This window comes from Balaenoptera physalus, assembly GCF_965194825.1.
Source record: "Balaenoptera physalus genome assembly, chromosome: 14".
Taxonomy (NCBI): Eukaryota; Metazoa; Chordata; class Mammalia; order Artiodactyla; family Balaenopteridae; genus Balaenoptera; species Balaenoptera physalus.
In genome coordinates this window covers 18785119-18808579 of record NC_138893.1, presented here as the reverse complement: position 1 = coordinate 18808579, position 23461 = coordinate 18785119, and positions in this window count along the sequence as shown.

Sequence of the window (23461 nt, the reverse complement as noted above, 5' to 3'; positions counted from 1 at the left end):
TCTGGAGGGGTTCGATATCCACAAAGATATGTGACCTGAAGGCAAGAATGCTCAGAGCCAATGCATGGGAAACACACCCCCAAGACCAAGAGGACACAAATGGACGTGAATCTACCCACAACAGGAGGACATGGATGGTTGTATGCAGACGGGTCGATGTCCTTCATTTCTTGACATTCAGCTCTTGCTTGGAAGAATAGGGATGTAGGCCAGAAGATAAATGACACTCCCCAGATCCCTGATCAGTCCCAAGCCTGTGTTAGCTGGATTCTAGCTAGGCTAGAAAATCCTTCCTTGGTTCAGTGTGCACCTTTTCTCCATGTGACACCAGCCCTCCATGTGATACCAGCCTATAGGTTTGACAGGCACTGTAGGTGCTTCTAGGACTGTCTGCCTAATGCCTTGCCTAAGAAGTCAATGCCAATATCAGCGTGACTTTGCAGATGGGAAGATTCGGGAGGAGAGGCCCTTGGTTTGTACAGGGCCACATCCCTGATGACATGGAGAAGGGCATCCGGTTCTGAAAGCAGTCTGTCCACAGAGCTGGGGCCATGGATTTTCCAATGTCATGTTTGTGTCACTGTTCTGGACCAGGGACCCCAGGAAGTGACCTAACTTCCCTGGCAATAGACCCCAACAAAAACAGGAACCTGGGGAATGAGGCATCAACATCCTAGAGGAGCCCACTCCCCACCTCATGTGGCCTGCAATCATGGCTCTGCCGTGTCCCCATGTGCTGGGACTGTGTCCTCAGGAAACGTCAATCAGGGTGAGCTTCCAGGGCTGTTGATGTTCGGTCAGGTCTCACATGAGTTGCCTTCAGCGATTGTCCAGAGGGAAACCAAAAACTGGCCTGGGAGTCTGATGCCAGTCAACCAACCTGATGCCACGCTGGTAACAATATGTCCATTGCCTTGTTGTGTGGAGTGATATTGGTGGTGGGTGTTACTTTCCTGTGCGGTTGGACTGCCTCCAGAATGGGCAGGCTCGTGAAGGGTGAGAAGCAGAGTGTACCGGACACTTCAACAGCCATGTCCCAAGCTGGCTGGTTGACATGAAGTGAAGCCAGGCAGCACCTTTAACCCGAGGTTTATGCCAAAACTCCTGGTGGTTCTCTTTGGTCCCAGGAGGATATGTGATCCGACCTAGGTCTGCGCCTGACCTTGGAGTAAAAGATTGAGTGGGCAGAAGGAGCAATGATAATGGCCAGTTGGGGCCCTGATACTTCCGGTCTTGGTGGGCCTTTCTGCTGGTCAGTGTCATGATAGAGCCCCCAGCTGAAGATCAGTAAGGAGCTCACTGATGTGGACACCCAATGCCTCTCCCTGAGTCTTGGGCTGAGTCTCGCCAATGTGAACCCAACCCCCACTGCCCACAACGGCCAGGGCTGGCTGTGGAATGTTTGGCCCTGGATGGTTCTTTGTAACCAGGGCCCAGGAGTCTATGGGGCCAAAACTTGGGTTACGAAGAGACTAGCACAGCCGGATCTGACATGGAGCATCATGCTAAGCTTTGCCCCGAGTCAGTTACAGGACCCGGAGCACACCAAGGAAGAGCACAAAGGTGAGCAGGACAGGGATGAATCCTGACCCCACAGGGTGAGATCCCAGATCCTGGTCTTGGCCACGTACCAAAGGCTGACGTCAGAGCACCCATCTGCTGGAGTGCAATTTGCCAACACATAATGAACAGAGGATTGGTCACAATGGAGGGAAAGGTCTGATGGAACTCCCACACCCCCAAATCCAGCCACAGAATTTTCACAGATGGTAGAGCAAATTGCGCCCAGGAGGGAGGGGCAGAAGTACAGCTAACTGAGCTGAGGCCAAACGGGACCTGGCTTAGTTTTGCCTTTCCTGGATGACTGAGAGAGATGGAGTGGGAGAAAGGAGGAGACGACCAGATATTGCATATACCTTCCTCTAATACTGGTATGCTCGCTACATTCATTCATCCAAGCAGAGGAGTTCTTCACCATAATAAAGGCATGGAAAGAAGAACGAAGAATTTTCCAACAGCAGAGGAAAGACTCCAGTTGACCCGATTCTCTGCACAGAAAATGCTGGCGGCGACCCTCCACCAAAAGAAAACAAAACAAAAGAGAACAGAATTCGGGAAACTCAGTTCGATAGCATGGTACAAACTTCACTGACACTACAGAAATTGGTTGAATTTCTGTACACACATGACAGTATCCGAATGAGAATGCAAGGAGACAACTCTGTGGACAATGACTGTAACAACACAAAGAAAATGCCTAGAAGACCATCTAACCCACGACCTACAAGACACGTAACTTCGAAAACGGACGAGAGTCACATTGATGAAAGAAAATGAAGGTGACACACGCCCAAAATGGAATGATAGGGAGTGCTCATGGACCAAAAGAGTCTGTCTTGTGCAAATGATTCCACAGTTTGGAAGAAATCCAGAGTCGATGTCATTCTTCTCAAAATACCCACGAATTGTCTCACACATGACAACCAGGAAGTCCCATATGTGTCTGGAGAGGCAAAAGCCCCTTGCGAGTGTCCATACACTCTTCAGCAAAAGTGCAAATTTCAGAAACACAAGCTGCCTGATCTCCAACTAGACTACAAACCTACCATCATGAAGACAGCATGGTATTGGCACACAAGACATCCACATAGATGTAAGGAAGAGAACAGAGAGCCACGAAAGAAAGCCAAACTTGACCAATCAAAGGAGGTGAGAAAGTCCAATGGTGACAAGATAGCCTGTGCAATGCATGGTTCTGGGAAACCTGGACTACTCATGCCTAAGAATCACAATGGATTCCTTTCTCAAGCCATCAAGAACAAGAACCTCACACCAAATCGACTACTGCAATGTCAAATCTGAAGTCAGACCAGGCCTAACAGAAACCCATTGGCAGTACATTCTTGGACCTCAGCTTAGAAGCATGTCTTTCAGATCAGTCTCCGCAGGCAAGGGAAAGAGAAGCACAATAAAGGCAGCTGAGTCTCCAGTCGACTGAAAAGGGATTTCGATGGCAAAGGCAAAGCATCTTCAGAACGAAAATGTAGCAGAGCGAACATGAGAAAACACTGAATTGCAAACGATGAAACTGACGAGGGGGATCATCTGCAGAGCAGACCGAGAAGTCACAAAACACAAGCCTTCAAGATTCAAAAACCCTAAACGAAGTTGAACTCTAATAGTGCGTGAGTGTGTATATATGTGCACCTGTAGTTGTTCTATGTATAATATACGTTGATTATATGTAATAAACATTCTATATCAATTTATTATATAAAATAAGTTTCATATACATAATACATATTAAGCACAATATGTATAAGATATTTATAATAAATTTTTCATATTAATACCTATATAATACATACATATAATGAATCATACATAGAGATACAAATACACGTGCCTTCACGTGCACACACATGCATAAACCACAAGATCATAGGAGAGAATTGAGTAGAAGTCACTGACTTTTCCCATGTCTGTCCTTAGGGGAGACGAAATCACAATGTCTATACATTCTGGAGGGTTTGGGATATCCACGAGGTTATGTGACCTAGAGGCAAGACTGCTGGGAGCCAATGAATGTGCAACCCACCCCGGAGACCAAGAGGACACGTGTGAACGTGAATCTACCTGCAACAGGAGGACCTGGAAGGTTGTATGCCAGAGGGGTCGATGTCTGTCTTTTCTTGACGTTCAGCCCTCACTCAATGGTACTGGGATGTAGGCGAGAGTACGAGTTACACTCTCCAGATCCCAGAGCTATCTGAAGCCTATTTCAGTAGGATTCTGTGCTAGGCCAGTCCTTGAAACAATCTTTCCCTGATCCAGTGTGCACCTGTGCTTCAGGTGATACGAGCCCTCCATGTGATACCAGCCTACAGGTTTGACAGGCACTGTAGGTGCTTTTAGGCCTATCCACCTAATGCCTTCCCTAGGAAGTCAATGCGACAGTGAGTGCCAGCTTGCATATGTGGAGATTCGAGAGGAGAGGCCCATGGTTTGTACAGGGCCACATCTTTGATGACATGGAGGAGGGCAGCCCGTTCTGAAAGCAGCTGTGTCCACAGAGCTGGGGCCAGGGATTGCCCATGTCATGTTTGTGTCACTGTTCTGAGCCTGGGACCACAGGTAGTGACCTAACTTCCCTGGCAATAGAGCAGAAAAAAAGACTGGAACCTGGGGAACGAGGCAGCGACATTCTAGAGGAGCCCACTCCCCATCTCACTTGGCTGTGAACATGGCTTTTCTGTGTCCCCATGTGCTGGGGCTGTGACCTCAGGAAACGTCACAGTCAGGGTGAAACACCAGGGCTGTTGATGTTGGGTTAGGTCTACGTTAGTTGCCTTGGGCCATTGTCTGGGAGGAGCCCGAAGATAAGCCTGAGACTCCGAGGCCAGTCCACAAACCTGATGCCACCCTGGTAGCAATCTGCCCCTTGCCTTGTTGTGTGGAGTGATATTGGGGTTGGGTGTTCCAGGCCTGTGGGTGGGTCTGCCTCCAGAATGGGCAGGCTCATGGAGGGTGAGAAGCCCAGTGGCTGGACACATACACAACCATGTCCCAAGCTAGCTAGTCCACATGAAGCAAGCCCAGGCCACGCCTGTAAACCGAGTTTTATGCCAAATTTTAGGTGGATCTGTTTCATCCCAGGTGGATATGTGATCCGACCTAGGTCTGCCCTGACCTGGGAGCAGAAGGTCGAATGTGCCAAAGAAGCATTGATAATGGCTGGGTGGGGCCCTTATCCCTCTGATCTTGCCCGGCCCTTTTGCTGGTCATGGTCATGGTAGAGTCCCACATTGGAGATCGTTGAGGAGGTCGCGGATGTGGAAACCCAATGCCTCTCTGCGAGTGTTGGGCCAATTCACAGCAACGTGCACCTTACCTCCACTGCCCACAAGGTCCAGCGCCAGTTCCAGAATGTGTAGCCATGGAGGGTTCTACGTATCCAGGGCCCAGGTGTATACAGGGCCCAATCCTGGGTTGTGAAGAGACCGTAGCACAGCCGGAGCTGACATGGAACATCATGCTAACATTCCCCCCGAGACAGCTACAGGACCCTTAGCACACCAAGAAGAGCAGAAAGATGAGCAGGCTGGGGATGAATCCTGACTCCACAGGGTGCAATCCCAGAGACTGGTATCGGGCACGTACCAACGGCTGACCTCAGACTATGCATCTAGTAGATTGCAATTTGCAAAACATGATGAACAGAGAATTGGTTTCAACAGAACTAAAGACCTGATGGCACCCCAGACCCCCAACCCCAGCCACAGAAGTTTCACAGATGGTAGAGCAAATTATGCCCAGGAGGGAAGGGCAGATGAACAGAGGTACAGCACACCAAGCTGAGGCTCATGGGGCCATGGCCTAGTCCTCCCATTCTTGGATGACTCAGAGAGACAGAGAGGGAGGAAGGAGGAGATAGCCAGTTATTGCATACACCTACCTCTAACACTGGTACACTGGCTACATTCATTCACACAGGCAGAGGAAGTCTTTGCCATAATAAAGGCATGGAAAGAGGAAAGAAGAATTATCTGACAGTAGAAGAAAGACTCCAATTGACCTCATTCTCTTCACAGAAAATGCTGACGGCAAAACTTCCCCAACAGAAAACAAAACAAAACAGAAGAGAACTAAAGAAACTCAATTTGATGGCAGGGTACAAACCTCACTGATGCTACACAAATTGCTTGAATTTCTGTTCACACACAACACAATCCGAATGAGAAAGGAAGGAGACAACCCTGTGGACAATGACTGTAACAACACAAATTTGCCTAGGAGGCAATCTAACCCACGACCTACAAGACAGGTAACTCAGAAAATGGGACCAGAGACACATTGATGAAAGAAAATGAAGACGACAAACCCCCAACATGGAATGATTGGTAGTGCTTATGGTCCTGAAGAGTCCATCTTGTGCAAAAGACTCCACACTCTCGAGGAAATCCAGAGATTCGATTCCATTCCTCTCAAAATAGCCACGTACGTCTCAGATAAGGACAACCAAGAAGTCCCGAATGTGTCTGGAAATGCAAAACACCCCTGATAGTGTCCATATACTCTTTATCAAGAAGTGCAGATCTCAGACACCCAAGCTGCCTAATCTCCAACTAGACTGCAAACCTACCATCATCAAGACGGCATGGTATTGGCACACAATACATCCACACAGATGCAAGGAAGAGGAGAGAGAGCCCCGAAAGAAAACCAGGCTTGTCCGGTCAAAGGAGGTGAGAAAGTCCAATGGGGACAAGATAGCCTGCACAAGGCATGGTCCTGGGAACCTGGACTGCTCCATACCTAAGAATCACACTGGATTCTTTCTCGTGCCACCAACAAAAACAACTGCACAACAAATGGACTACTACACTGTCAATCTGAAGTCAGGCCAGGCCTAGAAGAAACCCATAGGCAGTACATTCTTGCACCACCACCTAAGAAGCATGTGTAATGGATCAGTCACCTCAGGTAAAGGAACAAGAAGCACAATAGAGGCACTTGGTGCTCCAGTCGACTGAAAAGGGATTTTGATGGCAAAGGCAAAGTGTCTGCATGACCAAAAGGCAGCAGAGCGAACATGAGAAAACATTGATTTGCCAACAATGAAACTGATGATGGGGTCATGTGGAGAGCAGACTGAGAAGTCACAAAAGGCAAGCCCTCGAGACACAAAAACCCTAACTGAAGCTGAACACTAACAGTGTGTGGGTGTGTATATATGTGCACCTGTGGGTGTTCTATGTATAATATACATAGATTATATATAAAAACATATTCTATATCAAGAATTTATTATATAGAATACGTTTAGGATATATAATATATATATTAAGGACAATATGTATAATATATATATTATGTATCATAAATTTATCTACTTAATACCTATATAATACATACATATAATGAATCATACATAGAGATACAAATACACGTGCAGACTCGCTCACACAGGCATAAACCACAAGATCCCAGGGGAGAACTGAATAGAAGTCACAGACTTTTTCCAAGTCAGTCTGTAGGGGAGGACGAAATCACACTGGCCATTCATTCTGGAGGGGTGGGGATATCCACAAAGTTGTATGACCTAGAGGCAAGACTGCTGGGAGCTAGTGCATGTGGAACCCACCCCAGGGACAAATAGGACTCATGTGGACGTGAATCTACCTGCAACAGGAGGACCTGGAAGGTTGTATGCCCGAGGGTTCAATGTCTGTAGTTTCTTAACGTTCAGCCCTCGCTCGGCAGTATGGGGATGTAGGCCTGAGAACGAGTGACAATCCTCAGATCACAGAGCAGTCCCAAGCCGGTTTCAGCTGGATTCTGTGCAAGGCCAGCCCCTGAGACAATCCTTCCTTGGGTCAGTGTGCACCTGTGCTCCATGTGATACCAGCCCTCCATGTGATACCAGCCTACAGGTTTAGCAGGAACTGTAAGTGCTTCTATGCCTGTCTGCCTAATGGCTTCCCTAGAGAGTTGATGCAACAATGAGTGCCACTTTTCAGATGGGGAGTTTTGGGATGAGATGCCCATGGTTTGTACAGGGCCACTTCCCTTATGACATAGAGGATAGCAGCCGGTTCTGAAAGTAGCTGTGTCAACAGATCCGGGTCCACGGCTCTTCCCATATCGCGTTTGTGTCACAGTTCTGGAGCAGGGACCCCCGGAAGTGACCTAACTTCCCTCAAAATAGAGCCCAACACAAACTGGAGCCTGGGATACGAGGCATTGACATCCTAGAGGAGCCCACTCGCCAGCTCATGTGGCTGTAATCATGGCTCTGCTATTTCCCCATGTGCAGCGGCTGTGGTTTTAGGAAACTTATCAATCAGGCTGAGCTTCCAGGGCTGTTGACCTTTGGTCAGGTCTCACATGAGTTGCCTTGGGCTATTGTTTGGGAGGAACCCAATGACACCCCAGGTGCCCCAGGCCATCCCCCAACCTGATGCCACACTGGTAGCAATCTGCCCCTTGCCTTGTTGTGTGGAGTGATACTGGGGGTAGGTGTTCCTGTCCTGTGGTGTTGGTCTGCCTCCAGAATGGGCAGGCTCATGTAGGGTGAGAAGCCTGGTGGACGGACACATCCACAGCCATGTCCCAAGTTAGCTGGCCCACATGAAGTGAGCCCAGGCTGTGCCTTTAACCCTAGCTTTATGCCAAAACTCTAGGTGGTTCTCTTTTGTCCCAGGTGGATATATGATCTGAACTACGTCTGCCCTGACCTGGGAGCAGAAGGTCGAGCAGGCAGAAGAAGCAATGATAAAGGCCGGATGGGGTTCTATTCCTCCAGTCTTGGCCGGCCCTTCTGCTGGTCCCTGTCATGGTAGAGGCCCATGCTGGAGATCGGCGAGGAGCTCACAGATTTGGACACCCAATGCCTCTTCCCGAATGTTGGGCCAATTCACGCCAACACACACCCCACCACCACTGCCCACCAGGTCCAGGACAGGTTCCAGAATGTGTGGCCATGGACGGTTCTATGTAACCAGGGGCCAGGGGTCTACGGAACCCAATCTTGGGTTACGAAAAGACCATAGGACCAACGGATCTGACATGGAACATCATGCTAATCTTCCCCCCGAGTCAGGCACAGGACCGTTAGCACAGTAAAGAAGAGCACAAAGATGAGCAGGCCGGGGATGAATCCTAACCACACAGGGTGCTATCCCAGATCATGGTCTTGGGCATTTACCAAAGGTTGACCTCAGACCACGCATCTGGTGGATTGCAATTTGCCAACACATAAGGAAGAGAGGATTGGTCTCAATGGAGCGAAAGGTCTCATGGATATCCCACCTCCCCAACCCCAGGCACACAAGGTTCACTGATGGTAGAGCAAATTACACCTGGGAGGGAGGTGCAGACCAACAGAAATATAGATCACCCAGCTGAGGCCCATGAGGCTATGGTCTAGTGTTCCTTTTCCTGGATGACTCAGAGAGATGGAGAGGGAGGAAGGAGGAGACATCCAGTTATTGCATACACCTATGTCTAACACTGGTACTCAGGCTACATTCATACACCCAGGCAGAGGAAGCCTTCGCCATAATAAAGGCATGGAAAGAAGAAAGAAAAATTATCCAACAGCAGAGGAAGGTCTGCAGTTTTCCCGATTCACTGCACAGAAAATGCTTAGGGCGACCCTCCCTCAAGAGAAAACAAAACAAGCCAGAACAGAACTCAGGAAACTCAGTTTGATAGCAGGGTACAAACTTCACTAGCACAAAAGAAAATGTTTGAATTTCTGTACACACACAACACTAACTGAATGAGAGAGGAAGGAGACAACCCTGATGACCATGACGGTAAGAACACAAAGAAAATGCCTGGGAGACCATCTAACGCACAACCTACAAGACACATGTGTCAGAAAACGAGATGAGAGACACACTGAGTAAAGAAAATGAAGACGACACACACCCAACATGGAATGATAAGTAGTGCTTATAGACCAGAAGAGTCCATCATGTGCAAATTATTCCACACTCACAAGGAAATCCAAAGAGTCGATGCTGTTCCTCTCAAAATAGGCACAGATTGTCTCAGACAAGGACAACCAAGATTTCTTAAATGTGTCTGGAAATGGAAAAGACCGTCGAGAGTGTCCATACACACTTCAGCAAGAAATGCAGATTTCAAACACGCAAGCTGCCTGATCTCTAACTAGACTACAAACCTACCATCATCAAGACAGCATTGTATAGGCACACAACACATCCACATAGATGCAAGACAGAGAACGGAGAGCCCCAAAAGAAAGAGAAGGTGTCCGATCGAAGGAGGTGAGAAAGTACGATGGGGAGAATATAGCCTGCACAATGCATAGTCCTGGGGAACCCAGACTGCTCCATGCCAAAGAATCACACTGGATTCCTTTCTCGTGCCATGAACAACAAGAACCTCACACCAAATCAACTACTGCAATGTCAAATCTGAACTCAGGCCATGCCTAGAAAGAACCATTAAGTAGTACATTCTTGGACCTCTACCTTAGAAACATGTATAATGGATCGGTCTCCTCAGGAAAGGGAAACAGTAGTACAGCAAAGGCAGTTGGGGCTCCTGTTGACTGGAAAGGTATTTCACAGCAAAGGTGAAGCATCTGCACGAGAAAAGGCAGTGGAGCGAACATGAGAAAACATTGATTTGCAAACGGTGAAACTGACCATGGGGATCATCTGGAGAGCAGACCAAGAAGTCACAAAATGCAAGCCATCAATACACAAAAACCCTAATCGAAGCTGAACCCTAACAGTGTGTGTGTGTGTATATATGTGCACCTGTAAGTGTTTTATGTATAATATACCTAGATTATATATAATGAACATATTCTATATGAAGAATTTATTATATAGAATAAGATTAGGATACATAATATATATATTAAGGACAATATGTATAATATATATATTATGTATCATAAATTTTTCTACTTAATACCTACATAATGCATACATATAAAGAATCATAAACAGAGATACAAATACACGTCCCTACACACGCACACACACGCATAAACCACAAGATCACAGGAGTGAATTGAGTAGGAGTCACTGACATTTCCAAAGTCCGTCTGTAGGGGAGGATGAAATTACAATGTCTATTCATTCTGTAGGGGTGGGGATATCCACAAGGTTATGTGACCTGGAGGCAAGACTGCTGGGAGCCAATGCATGTGCAACCCACCCGGGAGACCAAGAGGACAAGTGTACGTGAATCGACCTTCAACAGGAGGACCTCGAAGGTTGTATGCCAGAAGGGTCGATGTCTGTAGTTTCTTGACTTTCAGCCATCACTTGACAGGATGGAGATATAGACCAGAGGACGAGAGACACTCCCCAGATCCCAGAGCAGTCCCAAGCCTTTTCAGTGTGATTCTGTGCAGGGCAGACACTGAGACAATCCTTCTTTGGTTCAGTGTGCACTTGTGCTCCATGTGATACCAGCCCTCCTTGTGATACCAGCCTACGGCTTTGGCAGGCACTGTAGGTGCGTCTAGGCCTATCTACCTAATGCCTTCCCTAGGAAGTCGATTACAGAATGAGCACCACTTTGTAGATGGGGAGATTCGGGAGGAGAGGCCCATCGTTTGTACAGGGCCACATCCCTGATGACATGGAGGAGCGCAGCTGCTTTCTGAAACCAGCTCTGTTCACAGAATCAGGGCCATAGCTCTTCCCATGTCTGGTTTGTGTCATTGTTCTGGGCCAGACACCGCAGGAGGTGACCTAAATTCCCTGGCAATTGATACAAACAGAAACTGGAATCTGGGGAATGAGGCATGGACATCCTAGTGGATCCCCCTCCCCAGGTCATGTGGCAATAAACATGGATCTGCTGTGTCCCCAGGTGCAGGGGTTGTGACCTCAGGAAATGTCACAATCGTGGTGAGCCTACAGGGCTGGTGATGTTAGGTCAGGTCTCAGATGAGTTGTCTTGGGCCATTGTCCAGGAGGAACCCAAAGACAAGCCTGGGAGCCCCAAACCAGTCCACCACCCTGATGCCACCCTGTTAGCAATCTGTCCCTTGCCTGGGTGTGTGGACTGATATTGTGGGTGCATGTTCCTGTCCTGTGGTGTGGGTCTGTAAACAGAACGGGCCGGCTCATGAGGGGTGAGAAGCCTGGTGGGCCGGACACATTCACAGCAATGTCCCAAGCTGGCTGGTCCACATGGAACATGCCCAGGCAGCACCTTTAAACTGAGCTTTATGCCAAAAACTCTAGGTTGTTCTCTTTGGTCTCAGATGGATATGTGATCAGACATGGGTCTGTGCCCGACCTGGGAGCAGAAGGTCGAGTGGGCAGAAGAAGCTCTGATAATTGCAGCATGAGTTCCTGATCCCTCTCGGCTTGGCAGGCCCTTATGCTGGTCACTGTCATGGTAGAACCCCACGTTGGAAATCGGAGAGGACCTCAATGATGTGGACACCCAATGCCTCCTCCCGAGTCCTGGGCCAAGTCTCGCCACACCACACCCCACCCCCACTGTCCACAGGGTCAGGGCCGGGTCCAGAAGGTGTGGCCACGGAGGATTCTCTATAACAGGTCCCAGGGTTCTACGAGGCCCAAACCTGGGCTACGAAGAGACCTCAGCACAGCCGGATCTGACCTGGAGCATCATGCTAAGTTTCCTCCCAAATCATCTGTACGCAGACCACACCAAAGAAGAGCACAAAGGTGAGCAGGATGGGGATGAATTCTGACCCCACAGGATGAGTTCCCAGAGCCTGGTCTTGGGCACGTACTAAAGGGTGGCCTCTGACCACCCACTTGGTGGACTGCTATTTGCAAACACATAATGAACGGAGGATTCATATCAATGGATGTTAAGTTCTAAAGGAAGCACACACCCACCAACCCCAGCCACAGAAGGTTGACAGATGGTAGAGCAAATTTCCCCCAGGAGGGTGGAGCAGACTAACAGTGGTACAACTCACAGAACTGAGGCCCATGGGACCATGGACTATGCCTGCCCTTCCTGGATGACTCAGAGAGATGGAGAGGGAGGAAGGAGGAGACAGCCAGTTATTGCATACACCTACCTCTAACACTGGTACGCTGTCTATATTCATTCAACCAGGCAGAGGAGGCCTTTGCCATTAAAACATCATAGAAAGAAGAAAGAAGAATTATCCGACAGCAGAGGAGAGACTCCAATTGTCCCGAATCTCTGCGCAGAAAATGTTGAAGGCGACCATCTCCCAAGAGAAATAAAAAAAAAAACAGAACAGAACTTAGGAAACTCAGTTCAGTATAACGGTAAAATTTCATTGATGCTAAAGAAATTGCTTACCTTTCTGTATACACACAACACTGTCCGAATGAGAAATGAAGGGAAAAACCCAGTGGACAATGACGGTAACAACACAAAGAAAATGCCTAGGAGACCATCTAACCCACGACCTACAAGACTCGTAACTCAGAAAACGGGATGAGATGTTTGGTAATGGCAATCATTGTTGCTTTTGTTGTGGTCATCCATGTACAATGCTTGGTGTCAGTCTATTTAGCTCTTGTAAAAATAAAATACAGTGTGTGTGTGTGAAAAAAAAAAAAGGAATAAAAAAAAAAAAAAAGAAAACGGGATGAGAGACATACTGATGAAAGACAATGAAGACGACACACACCCAACATGGAATGATAGGTACTGCTCATGGACCAGAAGAGTACGTCCTGTGCAAATGATTCCAATTCCACACTCTCAAGGAAATCCAAGAGTCGAAGCCATTCCTCTCAAAATACCCATGGATTGTCTCAGACAAGTACAGCCAAGAATTACCAAATGTGTCTGGAAATACAAAAGACCCTCGAGAGTGTCCATACACTCTTCAGCAAGAAGTGCCAATTTCAGACGCCTAAGCTCCCTGATCTCCAACTAGACTACAAACTTACCATTAACAGGACAGCATGGTATTGACACACAAGTTATCCACATAGATGCAAGGAAGAGAATGGAGAGCTCTGAAAGAAAGCCAAGCTTGTGCGATCAAAGGAAGTGAGAAAGTCCGATAGGGACAATATAGCCCATTCCAATCATGGTCCTGGAAAAACTGGGCCACTCCATGCATACTCATCACACTAGATTCCTTTCTCGTGTAAACCAACAGCAAGAACTTCATACCAAATCGACTACCACAATGTCAAATCTGAAGTCAGGCCAGGCCTAGAAGAAACCCATAGACAGTACATTCTTGGACCTCAGCCTTAGAAGCATGTCTGTTAATCAGTCTCCTCACGAAAGAGAAACAGAAGCACAATAAAGGCAGTTGGGGCTCCAGTCGACTGGAACGGGATTTCGATGGCTAAGGAAATGCGTCCACACAAAGAAGAGGCACTGGATCAAACGTGAGAAAACATTGATTTGCAAATGATGAAACTGAAGAGGTCGATCATCTGGAGAGCAGACCTAGAAGTTGGAAAACACAAGCCTTTGAGAAACAAAAATCTTAACGTATGCTGAACCCAACAATGTGTGTGTGTGTGTGTATGTATGTGCACCTGTAGTTATTCTATACATGATATACCTAGATTATATGTAATAAACATATTCTATATAAAGAATTTATTATATAGAATAAATTTAGGATACATAATATATATATATGAAGGGCAGTATGTATTATATACATATTACGTATCATAAATTTTTCTACTTAATACCTATATAATAAATACATATAATGAATCATACACAGAGATACAAATTCGCGTTTGCTAATCTGCAAATACACACATAAACCACAAGATCACAGGAGAGAATTGAGCAGAAGTCACAGAGTTTTCCTAAGTCTGTCTGTAGGTTAGGAACAAATCACAAGGTCCATTCAGCCTGGAGGGGTGGGAATACCGACAAGGATATGTGACCTGGAGGCAAGACTGCTGGGAGCCAATGCATGGGCAACCCACCCGGAGACCAAGAGGGCACATGTGGACGTTAGTCTGCCTGCAGCAGGAGGACATGGAAAGTTGTATGCCAGAGGTGTCTATGTCTGTAGTTTCTTGATGTTCAGCCATCACCCGGCACAATGGGGATGTAGGCCAGAGAAAGAGTGACACTCCTGAGATACCAGAGCAGTCCCAAGCCAGTTTCACCTGGATTCTGTACTAAGCCAGCTCCTGAGACAATCCTTCCATGGTTCAGTGTGCAACAGTGTTCCATGTCATACCAGCCCTCCATTTGATACCAGCCTACTGGTTTCTCAGGAACTGTAGGTGCTTCTAGGCCTATCAGCCTAATGCCATCCCTAGGACGTCAATGCCAGAATGAGTGCCAATTTACAGATGGTTAAATTCTGGAAGAGAAGCCCATGGTTTGGAGTGTGCCATATCCCTGATGACATGCAGGAGAGCAGCCGGTTCTGAAAGCAGCTGTGTCCACAGTGCTGGGGCCATGGCTCTTCTCATGTCGTGTTTGTGTCACTGTTCTGGGCCAGGGACCACAGGAGTTGACCTACCTTCCCTGACAATAGAGCCCAACAGAAACTGGAAGCAGGGGAACGAGGCATGGACATCCTAGAGGAGCCCACTTCCCAGGTCCCATGGCTGTATACATGGATCTGCTGTGTCCCAATGTGCAGGGGCTGCCTCCTCAGGAATCATCACAATCATGTTGAGCCTCCAGGGATGTTTCTGTTGGGTCATGTCTCATGTGTGTTATCTTGGGCCATTGTCCAGGAGGACCCCAAGGACAAGCCTGAGACCCCCAAACCAGTCCACCACCCTGATGCCACCTCGGTAGAAATCTGTCCCTTGCTGGATTTGTGGAGTGATATTGGGGGTGGGTGTTCCTGTCCTGTGGAGAGGGTCTGCCTCCAGAATGGGCAGGCTCATGCGGGGAGAGAAACCCAGTGGGCTGGACACATCCACAGCCATGTCCCAAGCTGGCTGGTCCGCGTGGAGCGAGCCCAAGCAGAGCCCTTAACCTGAGGTTTATTCCAAAACTCTAGGTGGTTCTCTTTGGACATGGGTGGATATGTGATCCGAATTAGGTCTGTGCCTGACCTGGGAGCAGAAGGTCCAAAAGGCAGAAGAACTATGATAATTGCAGGCTGCGTCCCACATCTCTCTGGTCTGGGTGGGCCCTTCTGCTGGTCATGGTCATGGTAGAGCCAAACGTTGGATATCTGTGAGGAGCTCACCGATGTGGACACGCCTCCTCCAGAATGTTGCTCCGAGTCACACCACACTGCAACACACCCCCACAGCCCACAAGGGTGAGTGACGGCTACGGAACTTGTGGCCATGGAGAGTTCTCTTTAACCATGGCCCCGGGGTCTACAGGGCCCAATCCGCTGCTACAAATATACCTCAGCACAGCCGGATCTGACCTGGAGCATCATGTTAATCTTCCCCATGAGTCAGCTACAGGACCCAGAGCACACCAAGGAAGAGCCAAAAGGTGAGCAGGATGGGCATGAATCCTGACCACACAGGGTGAGCTCCCAGAGCCTTGAATTGGGCACATACCAAGAGCTGCCTCAGACCACCCATCTGTTGGACTGCAATTTGCCAACACATAACGAACAGAGGATTGGTCTCAATGGAGAGAAATGTCTGATGGAACCCTCACCCCACACCCAAAACCACAGCCACACATGTTTCACAGATGGTAGAGCAAATTAAGCTCATGAGGGAGGGGCAGAAGAACAGAGGTACAGCTCACTGAGCTGAGGCCCATGACACCATGGCCTTGTCCTCCACTTGCTGGATAACTCAGAAAGATGGAGAAGGAGGAAGGAGGAGACGGTCAGTAATTGCATACACAAACCTCTAACACTGGTACGCGGCTACATTCATTCACCGAGGAAAAGGAAGCCTTCTCCATAATAAACGCATGGAAAGAAGAAAGAAGAATTATCCGACAGTGCAGGAAAGACTCCAATTGACCCGATTCTCTTCACAGAAAATGCTGAAGGCGATGGTACCCCAAGAGAAAACAAAACAAAACAGAACAGAAATCAGGAAACTCAGTTCGATACCAGGGTACAAACATCACTGCCACTACAGAAATTGCTTGAATTTCTGCACACACACAACACTATCCGAATGAGAAAGGAAGGAGACCACCCCGTGGACAATGACGGTTACAACAGAAAGAAACTACCAAGGAGACCATCTAACCCACTACCTTCAAGACACGTAGCTCAGAAAACGGGAGGAGAGACACACTAATGAAAGAAAATGAAGACGACATACACACAACATGGAATGATAGGTAGTGCTCATGGACCGGAAGAGTCCGTCTTGTGCAAATGATTCCACACTCTTGAGGAAATCCAGTGAGTCAATGCCATTTCTCTCAATATACCCAGGGATTGTCTCGGACAAGTACAACCCAGAATTCCCAAATGTGTCTATAAATGCTAAAGACCATCAAGAGTGTCCATATGCTCTTCAGCAAGAAGTGCAGATCGCAGACACCCAAGCTGACTTATCTCAAAGTAGACAGCAAACCTACCATCATCAACACAGCATGGTATTAGCACACAAGACATCCACATAGATGCAAGGAAGAAAACGGAGAGCCCCGAAGGAATACCAAGGTTGTGTGGTCAAAAGGGTGAGAAAGTGCGATAGGGACATGATATCCTGTGCAATGCATGGTCCTGAGAAAGTGGACTGCTCCATGCAAAAGAATCACACTGGGTTCCTTTCTCATGCCACCACTAACAGGAACCTCACAACAAATCGACTAAGGCAGTGTCAAATCTGAAGTCAGTCCAGGCCTAGAAGAAAACTATAGGCAGTACATTCTTGAACCTCAGCCTTAGAAGCATGTCTTTGGATCGGTCTTTTCAGGCAAGGGACAGAAACACAGTAAAAGCAGTTGGGTCTCCAGTCGACTATAAAGGTATATTGACTGCAAAGGCAAAGCTGCACACGATGAAACGGCTGCAGAGCGAACGTGAGAAAAATTTGATTGGCGAATGATTAAACTGACGAGGGGGATCATCTGGAGAGCAGACCGAGAAGTTTCAAAACGGAAACCTTCGAGACTCAAAAACCCTAAGCAAAGCTGTACCCTAACAGTGTGTGTGTGTGTATATATGTACACCTGTAGGTATTCTTTACAAAATATACCTAAATTACATATAATAAACATTCTATATCAAGAATTTATCATATAAATAAGTTTAGGACAAATAATATATATATTAAAGGCAACATGTATAATATATATATTTTGTATCATAAATTTTTCTACTTAATATCTATATAATATAATGAATCATACATAGAGATACAAATACCTGTGCGCTCATGCCCACACACACCTATAAACCACAAGGTCACAGGAGAGAATTTAGTAAAAGTCACAGAATCTTCCCAAGTCCATCTGTAGGGGAGGACCAAATCACAATGTCCATTCATTCTGGAGGGGTGGGTATATCCACAAGGATATGTGACCTGCAAGCAAGACTGCTGGGAACCAATGCATGGGCAATACACCCTGGAGACCAAGAGGACACATGTGGACGTGAATCTACATGCAGGAGGAGTACTTGGAAGGTTGTATGCCAGAGGGGTCGATGTCTGTAGTTTTGTGACGTTCAGCCCTCGCTCGGCAGGATGGGGACATAGGCCAGAAGACAAGAGACACTCTGAGGATCCCAGAGGAGTCCCTAACCTGTTTCAGCTGGATTCTGTGATAGGCCAGCCCCTGAGACAATCCGTCCTTGGTTCATTGCACACCTGTGCTCCATGTGATACCAGCCCTCCATGTGATAACAGCCTCCAGGCTTGACAGGCACTGTAGATACTTCCATGCCTATCCGCCTAATACCTTCCTTAGGAGGTTGATGTAGAATGAGAGCTTCTTTGCAGATGGGTAAATTCGGGAGGAGAGGACAATGGTTTGTACAGGGATACATCACTGATGACATGGAGGATAGCTGCCGGTTCTGAAAGCAGTTGTGTCCACAGAGCCAGTGCCGTGGCTAGTCCCATGTCGTGTTTGTGTCACTCTTCTGGCCCAGGGACCTCACGAGGTAACCTATCTTCCCTGGCAATAAAATCCTACAGAAACTGGAACCTGGAGACCAAGGCATTGACATCCTAGAGGAGCCCACTCCACAGCTCATGTGACTGTAAACATGACTCTGCTGTGTCCATATGTGCAGTGGATGTGGCCTCAGGAAACGTCACAATGAAGGGGAGCCTGCAGGGCTGTTCACGTTGGGTCAGGTCTCACGTGAGTTGCCTTGGGCCATTGTCTGGGAGGAACCCAAAGACAAGCCTGGGAGCCCAGGCCAGTCCATCACCCTGATGCCAACCAGGTAGTAAACTGTCCCTTGACTGGGCTTGTGGAGTGACATTGGGGGTGGGTGTTCATGCCCTGTGTGGTGGGTCTGCCTCTAGAATGAGCAGGATCATGAGGGTTTGAGAAGCCCATGGGCTGGACACATCCACAGACATGTCCCAGTCTGGTGGGTTGGGATTGAGTGAGCACAGGCATCGCCTTTAACACGAGGTTTATGCCGAAAACTCTAGGTGGTTCTTTTTGGTCCCTGGTGGATATGTGATCCAACCTAGGTCTGTGCCTGACCTGGGAGCAGAAGGTCGAGTGGGCAGCAGAAGAAATGATAATGGCTGGTGAGGCACTGATCTCTCCAGTCTTGGCGGGCCCTTCTGCTGGTCACTGTCATGGTAGAGCCCCATGCTGGAATTCAGCAAGGAGCTCACCGATGTGAACACCAAATGCCTCTCCCTGAGTGTGGGCTGAGGCACGAGAGGCCGCATCCCACTCCGTCTACACACAAGGGCCAGCTCCAGCTCTGGGAAGTGTGACTATTGTGGGTTCTCTGTAACCAGGGTCTAGGGATCTACATGTCCCAATCCTGTGCTATGGAGAGACCACAGCACAGCCGAATCTGCCCTGGAGCATCATGCTAAGCTTCCCCCTGAATCAGCTACAGGACCTGATTACACCAAGGAAGAGCACAAAGGTGAGAAGGTTGGGAATGAATCCTGATTCCACAGGGTGTGTTCCCTGAGCATGGTCTTGGGCACGTACCAAAGGCTACCCTCATACCACCCATCTGGTGGCCTGCAATTTACCAACAGGAGCAGAATGAAGAGCAGATTTGTCTCAATGGAGGGAAAGGTGTGATGGAACACACACACCACAACCATAGCCACAGAAGGTTCACAGATGGTAGCAAAATTACACCCAGGAGGGAGGGGCAGATGAATAGAGGTACACCCACCGAACTGAGGCTCTTGGTGCCATGGCCTTCTCCTCACATTCCTGAATGACTCAGAGAGATGGAGAGGGAGGAAGGAGGAGACAGCCAGTTATTGCATACACCTACCTCTAACACTGGTACGCTGTCTACATTCATTCACCTAGGCACAGGAAAGCTTTGCCATAATAATGGCATGGAAAGAAGAAAGAAGAATTATCCAACAGCAGAGGAAAGACTCCAGTTGATCTGATTCTCTGTACAGAAAATGCCAAAGGCCACCCTCCCCCAAGAGAAAACCAAACAAAACAGAACAGAACTCAAGAAACACAGTTGAATAGCAGGGTACAAAGTTCACTGACGCTACAGAAATTGCTTGCCTTTCTGTTCACACATAACACTATCCAAATGAGAAAGGTAGGTGACAACGCTGTGGACAATGATGGTAACAACACAAAGAAAACATCTAATGGACCATGTAACCCACGACATACAAGACACGTAAATCTGAAAACGGGAAGAGAGACACATTGATGAAAGAAACTGAAGACTACACACACCCAACATGGAATAATAGGTAGTGCTCATGAACAGGAAAAGTCCATCTTGTGCAAATGATTCCACACTCTTGAGGAAATCGAGCGAGTCGATGCCATTTCTCTCAATGTACCCACAGGTTGTCTCAGACAAGTACAACCAAGAATTCCCAAATATGTCTGGAAACGCAAAAAGAACCTCGAGGGTGTCAATACATTCTTCACAAGAACTACAAATTTCAGACCCCAAAGCTACCTGATCTCCAGCTAGACTGAAAACTTACCATCATCAAGACAGCATGGTATTGGCACACAAGACATGCACATAGATGCAAGGAAGAGCAAGGGGAGCCCCAAAAGAAAGCCAAGCTTGTGCGGTCAAAGGAGGTGAGAAAGTCCAATGGGGACAAGATAGCTTTTGCAATGCATAGTTCTGGGAAAGTGGACTCGTCCATGCAGAAGAAACACACTGGATTCCTTTCTTGTGCCACCAACAATAAGGACCTCACACCAAATCGACTAACACAATGTCAAATCTGAAGTCAGACCAGGCCTAGTAGAAACGGATAGGCAGTACATTCCTGGACCTAGGCCTAAGAAGCATGTCTGTGGATCGGCCTCTTCAGGCAAGGTAAACAAAAGCATAATAAAGGCACTTGGGGCTCCAGTTGACTGAAAAGGGATTTCGACAACAAAGGCAAAGTGTCCTCATGACAAAAAGCAGAGCGAATGTGAGAAACTATTGATTTGCAAACGATGTAACAGACGAGGGGGATCAACTGGAGAGCAGACTGAGAAGTTGCAAAATGCAAGCCTTCGAGACACAAAAACGCTAACCGAAGCTGAACCCTAAATTTGTGTGTGTGTGTGTATGTATGTGCACGTTTAGGTATTCTATACATAATATATCTAGATTATATATAATAAACATACTCTATATCAAGAATTTATTATATAGAATAAGATTAGGATACTTAATATATATATTAAGGGCAGTATGTATAATATATAATGTATCATAAATTTTTCTACTTAATACCTATATAATACATACATATAATGAATCATACATAGAGATACAAATACATGTGTGCTCACGCACACACACACGCATAAACCACAAGATCACAGGAGAGAATTGAGTAGAAGTCACAGACTTTTCCCAAGTCATTCTGTAGGCGAGGACCAAATCACAATATCCATTCATTCTGGAGGGGTGGGGATATATACATGGATATGTGACCTAGAGGCAAGACTGCTGGGAGCCAAAGCAACCCACCATGGAGACAAAGAGGACAGATGTGGACATGAATCTACCTGCAACAGGAGGACCTGGAAGGTTGTATACCTGAGTGGTCGATGTCTGAAGTTTCTTGACATTCAGCCCTTGCTCGGCAGGATGGGGATGTAGGCCAGATGATGAGTGACACTCGCCAGATCCCAGAGGAGTCCCAAGCCAGTTTCAGGTGGATTCTGTACTAGGCCAGTCCCTGACACTATCCTTCCTTGGTTCAGTGTGCACCTGTGCTCCATGTGATACCAGCCCTCCATGTGATACAAGCCTACAGCTTTGATAGGCACTGTAGGTGATTCTAGGTTTATCTGTCTAATGCCTTACTTTGAAGTCAATGCCAGAATGGGCACCATTTATCAGAGCAAGAGATTCAGGAGGAGAGGCCCATGGTTTTTACAAGGCCACATCCCTGATGACATGAAGGAGAGCACCCGGTTCACAAAGTGGCTGTGTCCACAGAGCCGGGCATGGCTTTTCCCATGTCATGTTTGGGTCACTGTTCAGCGCCAGGGACCCCAGGAGATCACCTAACTTCCCTGGCAATAGAGCCCAACAGAAACTGGAACCTGGGGAACGAGACATTGACATCCTTGCCAAGCCCACTCCCCAGATTACGTGGCTGTATACTTGGATCTGCTGTGTCCCCATGTGCTGGTGCTGTGGTCTCAGGAAACGACACAATCAGGGTGAGTCTCCAGGGCTCTAGACGTTGGGTCAGGTCTCATGTGGGTGCCTTCAGTCATAGTCCAGGAGGAACAAAAAGACAAGCCTGGAAGCCCCAGGCCAGTCCACCGCCCTGATCCCACCCAGGTAGCAATTTGTCCCATGCCTGGGTATGTGTAGTGACATAGAGCGTGGGATTTCCTGTCATGTCAGGTGGCTCTGAATCCCGAATGGTCAGGCTCATGAGGGGTGAGAAGCTCGGTGGGCCAGACACATCCAGGCCATATCCCAAGCTGGCTGGTCAGGATGGAGCAAGCTCAGGCAGCGGCTTTATCCCCAGGTTTATGCCAAAAACTCTAGGTGGTTCTCTTTGGTCCACCAAAGAGATATGTGATCTAACCTAGTTCTGTGCCTGATGTGGGAGAAGAAGGTCGAGTGGGCAGAAGAAGCAATGATAATGGCCGGGTGGGTCCCTTATCCCTGCAGTCTTGGCGGGCCTTTCTGCTTGTCACTGTCATCATAGAGCCCCACATTGGAGATCGGTGAGTAGCTCACCGATGTGGACACCCAATGCATATCCCTGAGTGTTGGGCTGAGTCACCCTACTCCGATCCCCACCCCCACTCACCACAAAGGACTGTGCTGGCTCCGGAAAGTGTGACCATGGACGGTTCTCTGTAACCAGGGATCGGGGGTCTTTGGGGCTCAATCCAGAGCTACAAAGAGACGTCAGCACAGCCGGATCCGACTGGGAGCATCATGCTAAGCTTTGCCCCGATTTAGTAACAGGACCCAGAGCACACCAGGACAGAGCAAAGAGGTGAGCAGGCCGGGTTTGGATCCTCAGCCACACAGGTTGAGCTCCCAGAGCCTGGTCTTGGGCTGGTACGAAAGGCTGGGCTCAAACTGACTGCAATTTGCCAACATATAATGATCAGAGGATTGCTTGCACTGGAGGGAAAATCTGATGTAACCCCCAACCTCCCAAACTCAGCCACAGAATGTTCACAGATGGTAGAGCAAATTATGCCCTGGAGGGAGGGGCATATGAACAGAGGTACAGCTCACTGAGCTGAGGCCCATGGGGCCATGGCTTAGCCCTCCCCTTCCTGGATGACTCAGAGAGATGGAGTGGGAGGAAGGAGAAGATGGCCAGTTACTGCATACACCAACCTCTAACACTGGTACTCTGGCTACAATCATTCACCCAGGCAGAGGAAGCCTTCGCCATAATAACGGCCTGGAAATAAGAAGGAAGAATTATCCAAC